Here is a 14212-nt window from a genome sequence, read left to right as displayed (position 1 = left end):
CATGTAACAATGCTTGATTCTTCGCTGCATCCTTTATATAACGACGATAAAAGTTAAGTATTCCAAGAAACGTTCTAAGTTCATGAATTGTTTCTGGTCGTTTGTAGTTAGTAATAGCTTGAACTCTTTCTGGCAAAGGACGGGAACCCTTAGGTGTAATTAGGTAGCCTAGAAACTCGATTTGGGGAACAGCAAAGATAGATTTTGAAACATTAATTCTTAACCCAAATGTATGTAATCTTTCGAAAACTAATGTAAGGTGATTTTCGTGTTCTTCATGGGTACTGGATGCAATGAGTATATCGTCTAAATAGGGAAAAACGAATTCTAATCCTCTAAAGACTTCATGAATAAATCTTTGGAACGTTGCAGGAGCATTTTTTAAACCGAAACTCATTACATTAAATTCGTATAAACCGAAAGGAGTGATGATAGCCGTTTTACATTTGTCTTCTTCTGCAATGGGAATTTGAAAATAAGCTTTGAATAAATCAATTTTAGAAAAAATATTTGTACCTCTTAAAATATGATGAAAATCTTCAATGCGAGGAATTGGGTATCGATCAGGTATCGTCTGCGCATTCAATCGTCGGTAGTCTCCGCAAGGACGATATGAACCATCCTTTTTCGTAACAAGGTGCAAGGGGCTTGACCACTGGGAGTTTGATGGACGAATTATTCCATTGTCAAGCATAAATTTAAATTCCTCCTTAGCTATAGCTAAGCGTTTTGGATCGAGCTGTCGTGCCTTTGAATAAACGGGTTGACCATCAGTCGTAATAAAATGTGTAACACCATGTTTAATTTGTGTAGGAAAAAGGTTAGGTTTAGAAATTTCGGGATATTTCGCCAGTAAATCGAAAATTTTTATGGATTTATTTAATATGGTTACTGAGTAATCACTGGAAATAGCAGCGACATCACACTGGACACAAAGCTGTGTTACGCCATCAATTAATTTTTTCTTATTTATATCGATAAGCAATTTATATTTGTGAAGAAAGTCAGCTCCTAAAATACCTTTTGTGACATTAGCAATTATGAATGGAAACTGAAAATCACGACGTAATCCCAAATCAAGAGTTAGCGTTTTTATGCCATAAGTGGAAATATGTGTGCCATTAGCTGCATACAGTTTATATTCAGTTTTACATTTATTCTGTGAAGTAGCAGGAATTATGCTTACGTCAGCTCCGCTATCAATAAGAAAGTGCAAATTTGATCTTCGGTCACGAACGAATAAACGAAATTTGCGACAATCCTTCATATTTTCTGCAGCAGCGTTTGCCGCTGAACCTACTGCAGATTAGAGTTTTCCTGGTTTTTGGAATCGTTTTTTACCCAAGCACACGGAGGTTTGCATTTCTCTGGAATGCATTTTGCTCCAAAACGAAAGTGATAAAAACAAAATTTGCCAGTAGGGTCATATCGTTTACGAGATCGGCTTCGAGATCGTGAACGTGAATTACGTAAATCCGAGTCCCTGCGTCTTGAGCGAATGGTTATTTGATCAATTTTTTGTTCAAGAAAGGTAATTCTTTGCAACAAATCATTTGCGGGAACGGAAGGAGCATTAGTACTAAATACTTCTGGTTTCCGATTCATATCACTAATTTTATCTGCCATAGACGCTAACTTGGTTACATCTTCATCACTGACTAATAATATATTTTTTATGGAGTCAGGTAGCTTCTCCAGCCATAAAGTTTTGATTAGATTTTCAGACACATCTGTAGTAGCAACTGATCTCAACTTCTGCAAAAGTTGGCTTGGTTTCATGTCTCCAAGTTCGATACCAGTAATCAAACGTTTAATTCGTACATTTTCACTTTCTTTGAATAAATGTAATAACCTAATTTTAGCAACCGAATATTTTGTGGCACTATCGTTCGTTACAATGTCCCAAATATTTTCGACGAACTTAGGTTCAAGCTGTGAAACTAAATAATTAAATTTCGTTTCTTCTGAAACGATATTACTAATTTTGAACTGAGCTTCAACTTGAAAAAACCATATTTCCGGTTTATCAGTCCAAAAAGGAGGTATTTTTACACTCACCTTATGAAGCTCCGGTGACTGTATCGTATCTTTCATAGCAGTTTCAGAAGAGTCATTTGTTGACATTTCGAAAATTAATCAGGGTCACCACGATGTAGCCTTGGCTACTAATGTTTAAAATTAATTTATGACTAGTAACAGCATGAATTATAAACAAATAGCTAAGTTATTGCATTTTATTTTCCAGCTATCGAAATGCGACGCTACGAGCAACGTTTTGAAACCAAAACCCCGCAATCAAGAATCAGAACTAGAACTAGTTGCCATTCAGCATAAAGAAATTTAAATATAAATATGAACTACTTATTGCCATTCAGCATAAAAGAAATATAAATATGAATATTAACAAAATATTAAAGTTAATTTTATAAAATAATTAAACACATGAACAAATATATGAAATAAAAAATAATTATTTCTCATGCAATAACTGGGCCACTACAAAAGCAAGAATCTTATGTACATCTGTTTCTTCCTTATATGAAAAAACATAAAAACATGTTTTGCACGCCGAATCTTAAAAAATCGCTTCTTAAATGACATCTTTGATACAAAAGTAATAAGCTCCTAAGTTTTGATATCTGTATTTCTAATAGCTTCGGGCGATGATCTGTAGGTGAATAAATGAATAAATCAGGAATTCTTCCTTTATGTATAGATTTATAATAAAACAACTGAACAAATAAATATATATATACCAATTAAAAAGAGAACTATTTCAGAAAAACTAATAAAATTAATTGATTTACATTCAGTAATGCGCACCAAGTTCGTAACGTTTTAAACGCGTGGCGTTTTAAAAAAATCGGCTTTGACCACACCCAGCTCCTTGGAGTAAACACGCTGCGCGTGAATCTGCGCAAACGATCAGGGAGGAATCAGGAGGAAACTAGCATCTGAGGGGCTAGACGCTTGTGACGAGAAGAGAAGAATTTTCCCCGTCAGTTCTGGGTAACGACTTCAGTCTGTGTGTGTGCGTGTCTGTGAAACAACTCATCTTGTGCCTTCCACGTGATATGTAACGCCCATCTGTGTGGGGACTATACGCTTCCTTAAGCCATTATTATGTATTTATATTATTTCTCTTTATTAAATCTCATTCTTAATGCTAAATGCCTATCTCAATTAAGATTGCTATTTTTCTAGGTAAGGTTATCTATACTTTTGCAGGTACGCATTACTCACGCGTACCTCATAGTCTTTACAAACTTAATTCAAAAATACTTCATTTCAAAATTGCCAAACAGCAGAAATGTGAATGCTCATTGTCAGATACATTTCTCATATACCGTGTTTACTCGCGTAATAGTCGCATTATTTTTGCCAATTTTTCATTGTGAAAGTCTAGGTGCGAATATTATGAGGAGAAATCTACAACACAATATTGTACCCTTTTGACGATTTTTTACTGCTTCAAAACGGGGCTGCGATTATTACGCGAGCAAACACAGTATACATAAAATATTGTTGAGTTTTTCTTTTTTTCTGACACCAGTTGTTACGTTATTTTCTTCCTTCACGTTCGTACGTGGCTCGTAGATTTGGAGTCAATAACGACGATACCTGATAAAGTATCCAAACACACTTTATTTATCAATATCGATCAGAACAGCTCCAAAACACTTTTATAGTCGTCGAAGATCTACTATACACTCGCTGGAACAATCAGCGACACAGCCTTCACCCTGTCAGGCAATAACGGTGGAGACAGCTTCACTTCAAAACGCCAGAGTACAGCTCCCGACTCTGCTTGGTCGTTCTCGAAACTCCACGTACTCTCGAGACTCTCCACGCTACAACTCGCGATGCACTCGACGACACACAGAGCACAGCTCCCGACTCTCCGGTTCAGTCGTTCCCGGATTTCAACACGCTCTCTCGACGATGCACTAACCGTGATATACGAAGAAACTCTTTCGATGCAATCGACGACCCACTCGGCACTCGCTGCCCGGCTGTCATTTCAATCGACTCCGCAGGGACTGACTAACTCGATACTAACTATCTTGCACTCTCGACGAGGCACACACACTAACTGACTGCGGACTAGCAGGGTTTATATAGCTTTTGGTTTGTGTTCAAGAACATTCTGGGCTAAACCGGTAAGAATTCGTTCCAGAAGGTTCTCCATCCGTTCATGTCATATCGCCGATTTTGTCGCCAAATGTCGCCAAATTGGCGATTTTTCGCCAAATGTAGCAATTCTACTTCCCTTGCCATTTATTGGCAACCCTAAAACTGCTTTTCGGGGAAGCCATCTTACCACGCCTGTACATTTCGTAACAATATTCTTTCCTCTGTCATTATTCTTTGCCTGCTAGATATGGGACAGTATAGCTTACATAAACATGAAAAATATTTAAAATCCTCCAAACTAAAACTTACACAAAATTGCTTAATTTGTACATTTGAAAGGTATAATAATCTCCAAGTAAGTAGCACCTTTTTTCATTCAAGTTAAATTATTTTCCTGCGCAAGTGCCTAATTCTTCAATGGCTATAAAAGTGGGTCTTTTTTTCTTCGGGAGACAATAAAAAAGTGAGAATGTTGTTTTGTATTAGCTGAGAAATGCTTGGCGCCAGAGCGGAATGTTGGCTAATGGCGCATGCGCCGCTGGAATTGGCACTGAAATATATTCTGTGAGAAACTTGATTTATGTGGTACATTGGAAGTTGCGATTTATATGTTACGCTGTAAGGTGGAACCTAGCGCCTGAGTGTCGCTATGGAAAATAAATGTATTTAAACTGTGTAATGTGTGTGGAGTTATTTTATTATGATATACAGCTATCGACAGGAAATAGAATAAGTCATTACAAGTTTTGTAGCCGATCAGAGCCGGAACAGCTAATGAAGTTTTGAGACTGTGATATTACTTTCGGTTTGTGAAATGAAGAATTATATAGGATACTTCAAGATTGAAGTTCTGTAGAAACAAAAGGGTAAGTACCCTCATCCTTTTTGAAGCTCATTGTACCTTTTTGAAGCTCTTTATTTGTTTATTGACTTTTGCTAATTAAAATGTCACTAAAGGAAATATTAGCGAAAAAGCGTACAATGAAAACACAGTTAACAAAGTTAAAACAAAAAGTTGAGGACGAAAATATCCAAGGAATTGACTTGGAAGTACTAAAGAATAAATTTAAAGTGTTTGAGACAGAAATAAATTCTAATTTCGATTCTTTGTTCGGGTTATGTACGAAAGAAAGTATTGATGCTTATGTAAAAGAGAAAGAAGAGATTGACGATATTCTCTTAGATGTAGAAGTCGAATTAAATTGTAAATTAGCTAAACTTTCCAAAGAAATTAAATCGGAGCCTTCGGTTTGCACGAATGCTGAGAACAACGTTAAATTACCCAAAATTAATTTTCCAACGTTTTCGGGTAACTTACATGAGTGGCTTTCATTTAAAGATATCTTTTTAGCCAGTGTTGATTCAAATCCTAATTTAACAGATGCAGTCAAATTACAGTACTTAAAATCTGCGCTAAGAGGTGATGCTTATCGTATTGTGCAGTCAGTATCCATAGTTGACTCTAATTATAAATTAGCCTTTTCATTACTAGAAGAAAGGTTCTCTAATCACCGCGAACAAGTGTATGCTCATCTGAGACGATTTATGAATATGCATCCTATGCAAAATGAGTCTGCGTCAGCAATATTAAACTTAATTGACATTACAAATGAATGCGTGAGATCATTAGAAGTTTTAAATCAGAGTGTTAACGGTTTTTCTTCCAATGTGTTTGCATACATTTTAGGGCAAAAATTAGATCCTAACACCAAAATATGGTGGGAAAGAAAATTAGAGAAAGAGAATTTGCCTAATTTAACAGATCTTATAGAATTTCTTAAAGATCATGCAAGAACTCTCAACGCTTCAAATAGTGTGACTAACACAAAAAAGATTACACATAGAGTTACCGCTGTCGTTTCTAACGCAAATGAAAAACAAATCCAGAATTCGTGTAGGTTATGTAATTTGAGCAATCACAAGCTTTTTAATTGTCCTAAATTTCAGAAATTAATTGTAAAAGAAAGGGTAGAATTTGTGAAAAAACAGAATTTATGTTTTTGTTGTTTTAATTTGCACAGTGTGAGAAATTGCCGTTCTAATTACTTGTGCAAGAAGTGTAAGAAAAACATAGCTTTCTCTTGTGTTATCAAAACGAAAATAATTCCGTTGACTCCACAGTAGAAAGAGCTGACACTTCAGATCAGGAGTTGGGTGATCAAAACAGCAATGCGTTAAATGTACACGCACTTGCATTTCAAGCTAAAACTCAAAACGAAACCTTTACAGCAGATACGGGTACTAATAGTGGGAAAAACGTGATTTTATCTACTGTATTTGTATTCATTGAGACTAATGATGGAACTTTAATTAAGGTGAAAGCGTTATGTGATAGTGGAAGTGTTTCTTGTTTTTGTACCATTGAATTAGCGGATATACTTAATTTAAAAAGGGAAAAGACAAATATTTCGGTTTGCAGTATATCAGGTATTTCAACTACGATAAAAAGAAAAGCAGTTGTCCTTATCTGTAATCGGGAACAAACGTATAAAAGGAAACTAGAGGTTTTGGTAATTCCAAAAATAGCAGGTTTAACTCCCGCAAAGTTTATCGATGTTAGTAACCTTGTGGCTCCTGAGAAGGTGAATTTAGCGGATCCGGAATTTTATATACCAGAGTAAACCTGTTGCTCGGCGCGGAAGTTTTTTATGATATGTTACGAGCTGGTAAAATCTAAGTTCCTAATACAGGCTTGATATTACAAAATAGTGTGTTTGGATATAGTATAGTTAGTGGAAATGTAAATGATTCACGGAGAAATAATTTATCGTATTGCGGGTTAATAAATGATAATTCAGAGAGTGAATTGAAAATGTTTTTCGAACTAGAATCATTAGGAATTAAAGATGATCCTTATTGTCAGATGGAAATATACCTATCGGTAAACCAGTGTTTTACCTACCACACCAACCTGTATTTAGAGAAACCAGTGCTTCAACGAAGACTAGAATGGTGTTTGATGGCAAGCTCACATGAGTTCGGGCAGCTATCACTGAACGATTGTCTATGGTCAGGAACAAATTTAAATCCTAATATGTTCCATCTGCTAATTAATTTCCTATTAAATAAAATTGCAATTTCAGCGGATGTAGAGAAAGCATTTTTACAGATTGCTTTGGCAGAAAAGGATCAAGACGCAGTGCGATTCCTGTTTGTGGAAAACACACAATTACATGATCTAAAACTAGCGACATATAGATTCAAGCGCGTAAATTTTTGGATTAAGTCATGTCCGTTTTTGTTGGCTGCAACAATTAAAGAACACATTAGAAAATATCGAGATGAGCAGCCAGATGTATTTGAAATATTGAATTCTTGTGTCTATGTTGATGATTTTGTAGGGTTTATATTTATTTTAACTAACATTTATTTTAAGTTTAAACTATCTTTCCTGTCAAGCCTTACTTTCCCCTGGAATTGCCAATGCCAGAGTATGTAAATTTTAGTAGAACGCGCAAGGATTCAAATTATCAGCGGAAGTATTCTGAGTTAAATAGAAGGGAAACGAGTTCGAAGGTGTGCTTTCTTACTTCACGAGCGTGGAGGTGGCTAGTTAGAAATTGAAGAACCACGCGTTTCGGCCTGTGTGCTTGCCTCGGCAGTTTGTTAATCTGTCAACGTAATATTCAGAGTTTGCTGAATTATCAGCGGTATTTTAGAACGCGGTGAGGTTACTTACGTTTAGAGAGCCTCGTAGTTAGTCACTTGTTATTATCTCTTTTCAGTTTCTTATTTTTATTTTACCGCCGGGTCGGCGTAGTTTGTGAGCGTCAAGAGCACGCATTTGTAATTTCTCAAGTTGAATAAAAAGGGATTTAAACCCTTCTCAAGACTTTGGTCTATTTCCAGTTCTCGGCAGTCACCACTTTGTTGCGTGCAGGTTGGAAGCGCGCAACTTTACAATTTTATTACTGGACAGGACAGTATAGATGAGGCTCTAAGCTTATCGCGTAAAGCTAAACAAATTAGGAGTGCAGCAAATATGAACTTGCGTAAATGGGTATCCAATGATCCTGAGCTGATGAGAAAATGGGAAAAAGAAGAGTTCGAGATCCATCCACATAAAATCAATGACTCAAACGAGACACTTAAGATCTTGGGAATATCTTGGGATACTAATGAAGACAGTCTGAGCGTAGACACAGACAGTTTGATGGAATTCCTTAAGAATAAGCATAATACGAAACGATTCATCTTGAAAACTGCCAGGAAGTTTTTTGATCCCTTTGGATTAATAACTCCATTTACTGTTAGACTTAAATTCTTGCTACAAGAACTTTGGGTTCGAAAATTGACATGGGATGATGATCTACCTACAGATATCTGTCAAGAGTGGGCAAAGTGGTGCTGTGAGTGTCATCATCTAAGTAAAATTGCAGTTCCAAGATTCATTTTGAATCCCGAAGCCGATTCCATAGAGATCCATTGCTTTTCAAATGCCAGTAAGAGGCGTACGGTACTGTTGTCTACGTAAAACTGCGTAAGCAAGAAGAAATTTCTGTGAGTTTCGTCGCATCAAAATGCCGTGTTGCACCTGTGAAAAGAATTACGTTACCTCGTCTTGAATTACTTGGTGCATTACTAGCAGCCCGTTTAGGTTTTGGAGTGAAAAAATTGCTCGATCAAAAGAAATCCTCGAGAATATTTTATTGGACTGATGCCAAAATAGTGCTATGCTGGATTAAAGGTACCAGTACCAAATGGAAATCTTTCATCGCCAACATAGTTAACGAGATTAGGAAGTTAACACAGCCGACAGAGTGGTTCTATTGTCCAACAAAAGAGAACCCAGCAGATGTTATGACGCCTGGTGTTCAAATTGACTTTCTTGTGAACTGTTCCAAATGGTGGTCATGCTGTGACTTTCTAACATGCTCAGAGATTCCTCATCACGACTTATCAATTGAGGTAGTTGAAGAAGTGTGTCCAAATGAACTTAAAAAGGACAATGAACTGCATAACGATTCTAACTTAGTTTTAATTGCATGTAATGAACCAAACCTCTTTAATGATATTCTTAATTTGTCTTCTAATTATACTAAACTTATTCGTATTGTAAGTTACATTTTCAGGTTTATCCATAACCTTAAGAACCCTCAGGCAAGAAGGTACGGAGTACTTACTTTAGAAGAGATAAAGGATGCTGAGGTGCATATATTATTAGGGGCCCAAAAAAGTGAATTTCTAGAAGAAATAAATCAATTAAAAAGAGGTAAGTGTGTAAACCTCAAAAGTAAATTAGCATCACTGAATGTGTTTCTTGATAACATGAGGCTAATTAGAGTGGGCGGACGATTGTCCTATTCGGACCTACCCGCTAATAGTAAACACCCTATAGTTTTACCTAGTAAACATCGTTTAACTACTATTATTTTTAGAGCATTTTCATTTGAAGTACTTTCATTTAAGATCACAATCACTGTTACATCAGGTAAGACAAAGGTTCTAGCCACTCAATGGCAGAAATAATTGTAGAAAGATCATCTACAGATGTGTGACATGTTTTAAGAACAAACCCATCACAGTTCAACAAATAATGGCCGAGTTGCCCAAAGAGCGTGTCACACCATCATACCAATTTAACATAGCTGGTGTTGATTTCTGCGACCCATTTGCAATAAAGTTTAAGAATCAACGTAAGGGAGTTTTGAACAAAATTTATGTCGTAGTATATGTATGTATGAGTACAAAAGCCATACACTTAGACTTTGTGACAGACCAAACTAGCCAATCTTTTATTTCGAGCTTAAAACTTTTTCTCTAGAAGGAGAAAATGTACTGGAATAATGAGTGATAATTCTAAAACCTTTATTGGCACTAGTAAAGAACTCAAAAAATTGCAAAAATTGTTTGAGTGTCCAGATGAGAATTTAGCGAGTTTTTATACCACTGAAGGTATAGAGTGGAAATTTATTCCTCCAAAGTTGCCAAATTTCGGCGGAATTTGGGAGGCCGGGGTTAAATCATTTAAGAGTTATTTGAAGAGAGTTATTGGTAATCAGTGTTTAACTTTAGAAGAATTTTTAACTGTTTTAACTGAAATTGAAGGAGTATTGAACTCAAGACCTCTTACTCCAATTTCAGCTGATTACAATAATTTTGAAACTTTGACCCCAGGTCACTTTTTGGTTGGTAGACCTATCACAACTCTAGCTGCGCCAGATTTATTCAACATAAATGAGAACAGACTTTCTAAATGGTAAAGAATCACTAAGTATACACAAAAAATTTGGAAATTATGTAAACGTGATTATCTTAATAATTTACAAGAACGTCACAAGTGGAAATTTTTAAAGGATGACGTTCAGTTGGGAACTCTTGTATTAATAAAAGGTGAAAATTTGCCTTCAACCAAATGGTTAGTGGGGAGAATAGCTGAGGTTTTTCATGGTAGGGATAACAAAATAAGAGTAGTAACTGCAAGATTGCCTAATAAGCATTTGCTGAAATGAAACGTTCGAGATATATGTATACTTCCTGTAGAATGATGGTTTATTTCTATTATAAACTGGTACTTGTTGTAATAATTTGAATGTATAATTTTCAATATTGTGATTTGTTATTGTGAAGTAATTTATTGTAGTGCCTTTATATTTACATTTATTTAAATAATGATTTTGAAATTGTGAATTTCAACGCCGGGAGTGTTTTGTATTAGCTGAGAAATGCTTGGCGCCAGAGCGGAATGTTGGCTAATGGTGCATGCACCGCCGGAATTGGCACTGAAATGTATTCTGTGAGAAACTTGATTTATGTGGTACATTGGAAGTTGCGATTTATATGTTACGCTGTAAGGTGGAATCTAGCGCCTGAGTGTCGCTATGGAAAATAAATGTATTTAAACTGTGTAATGTGTGTGGAGTCATTTTATTATGATATACAGCTATCGACAGAAAATAGAATAAGTCATTACAGATGTATAAAACCTAAAATATCGGCATGATAAGACGAAAATTTATGCACATCAATGAGTTGAGCTAATTTGAACAGACCTCGATAGCCAAGAAGCAGATGCATAGACCAGGAGTATCACCTACTAACAGAAAACAACTACTAACTTGCTATCGTAAAACATAATCCTAAGTCTCTTTGAAAGTGTAAATAGATTAGTTGACGATTTCATAAGATTTTGACTTACCAGTTGCTTTGAAGGCATCATTATTTCTTTTTATTGTATAGTTGTGGATGATTTCTATCTTAAAATCGACATGAATGCATTCAGAATTACTCTAAGAATTTTATTTTAAGCGATTTTATATCTCTTTTTACAGTAAGCATTCCATAAGCTACATTTACATTACGTTTAATTAATTTGTGAAGCAATCCTATGGTATAGATTCGTTTCAATTTCTGAAACAAAACGGCCTTTTTTAGCTTATGATAATACGTTCTCTCTAAATGACAATCACTGAAAATGAAGATTTAAATAAATAAATTTAAAAAATAATAAACTTTTTAAAGGTAAAATACTTTTCATATGAAGAACTTCGTAGATCTTTCACTGCTTTAAGTTAACCGAAGAAGTGAATTTCACAAGTCACGCGTATCTTCAGTAATCTAGCGGAAAGAAAGAAAAGCGAAGAGTAAAAGTTCTCTTCTCATGCTATTACATGGAAACTGCGTTTAGAAAGAGAGAGTACCGAAAGATCTTATTGATTGCCTCAGTGCCGGATATGAGTGTCTTAATGTCTGTATGTTTCTTTTTAAACTGACTTATTCATCTGTGCGACTCCGGACAAGGCATGACTACTGCTTATCTGAATGAGTATTCTGCACAGTGGCGTAAATAAGGGTATGCAAGGAATGCCGTTGCATAGGGGCCCGAAGGTTTAGGGGGCCCTTAAATGTCCTGCTGAACTACATTTACATGTTTAAAGTTAAAAGTATCTTTTTCCCTTTCGCTTTTCATTTTTATTTTTAGAGTTTGTACTACTATGAATTCTTATTTTAATATAATAGAATTAGTCTTCTTTTATGTTTTTGAGGGCCCTCTTCCTATATGGTGCAGTGACGCAGTTCCGTATAAGACGCAGAAAAGGGGCCCTTGGAAGCACATGAAACAGTTAAATTCAGTGTTTGCAAAAGTTAATATTCCATCATTCGACTATCAAATAGTAACTTCATGACCTACCTCAGTTCAGGCATAGGAGTCAGCAGAAAATAGGAAAAGTTCCTTTGTATTTCTTAGTTTCTTACCGGAAAATTTTTAAAGGCGACCCCCTGAAGGAAAGGTTTCTCCCTTTGCAATCCCAATTCAACAGGGGATGGAAGTGAAAATTAATTGTAACTATTTATTATAATGTAATTATTTTGTATATTAATTTATTTCTATATACTTTGTTATTATGATCGAGTAATTAATAGACACATTTTCTAAGTATAAATAAAGAAGTAACTAAACAGGATTCTGGTACTTAATTTCGAATGACCTTTGCAAATTAAGAGGAAACGTGGTATATTATTTGCAGTTCGAAATTTTCATAATATGTCATTCTGAAGGGTTTAATTTTGTTCATATATTGAATCTGTTATTAGCACTTCCATTAAACATAACAGGACTAATACTAAGCTTGAAATTGAATTTATTAATGTGAATGATTTTTACAATTTAATATAACATGTATTGCGTTGGTTCACTATAAACGGCGTATCACTTTTCAAATTGTTGCCACCAAATAATTTCACCCTGTACTATTTTTTAAAAAATTAAATAAGGAATAATCTGCATAACTTGTATGTATGTTTCTCGCACTATGACGAAACAACGTTACCTAGAATGTTTGAATATATGGTTCTCACAATGTAAAAAACGACGGTGCAGTTGCACCAGAAAGCAGGGTATAGGGACGGGAAAATTTTGGTTTTAGAAGTATGAAACATTCCAAAATGGTAAAGTTAAAGGCGGATTGATTTTTTTCTCTTTTTTAGACTAATAATCTGGAGGGGGAAATCATTCGTAAGTATCAATTGCTAACTCCAGGATGTATGCTTTCCTTTCTTAAGGACATAAAATCATTGACGTAATTTGAGCAGTCGTGGCATGAAAGGACTTTGCCCCACCCACATGTCGAAATGGTGTCCTCGTCCAGGAAATGCAAAGAATTTATGACACCACATTTCATGGAGGTAGGAAAGGGAGGAGGGGCCATTCCGCGCTAGAAGTGAAGCACTGCTTTGAAGCTTGGGTCACCAGACGGGGTGTTCTTTGTTTACATTCAGAAGCTCGCTTGACAAGATTCTGATAGTATTTCGACACACGACAGTTCCATAGAAATCGAAAAAGGGACACTCTCGCATGAAAGAAACATTCATAGTGTAATGGATAATAGCAATTTGTATAGTTTACTGACATTTACGCAAAAATCACATCTTGGTTATTTTTCGATAACTAACAACAGCGATTTTGATTATAAATTTGTTTTATAAAATTCTAAGCTGTTGCACTACAAAAATATAGATTTTTAGAAAATTGCTAAAAGAGATCTGCCAAAATTTATTTTCTAGAAGATTTGAAAAGTTTGAAACTTGATGGCTAAATGTAAATATAAAATTATGTATGTTAAAATATTTGTAATTAGGCACATAGGTCAGATTAAGTTTTTATTAAATAGAGTAACTCATGCAAGGGCTATCTGCCTAAAGAGAGAGATGCCATCGTGGAGGAATTTTGAAGAAAAACTGACCTTTGAGTGGGTATTAAAAATAATACTTATAATTTTCATTCAAATTATATTCATATATATTTTTTATGTAAAACTTTCGGGTGTATGCTAAATTAGTGTAAATTACTTTACACGAAAAATATAGTGAATGCACAGAAATTAAAGATTTGCACTTGCCGGAAATGATAAATAGGAAATATGTATGGGTATTTATGCATGTGCTTGCAAAAAGCATGTATCTGCCTTTGACAAAATACTTAAATATTCATTAAATTATTTATAAATGTATTTGAAATGAAGAATTTATTCACTTATAAACAACTGTGAAAGTACTGTGAAGAAATCTAATGATTAAATGTATCTAATTTATAATGACTATAAATGTTATCTAAATATATAATAACCTTAATATTGAA

The sequence above is a fragment of the Stegodyphus dumicola genome, chromosome X1, assembly GCF_044657685.1.
Source record: "Stegodyphus dumicola isolate Sdum_Otavi_A_Nest chromosome X1, ASM4465768v1".
NCBI lineage: Eukaryota > Metazoa > Arthropoda > Arachnida > Araneae > Eresidae > Stegodyphus > Stegodyphus dumicola.
The sequence above is the reverse complement of the archived record's forward strand: the minus strand, read 5'-3'. Positions refer to the sequence as shown.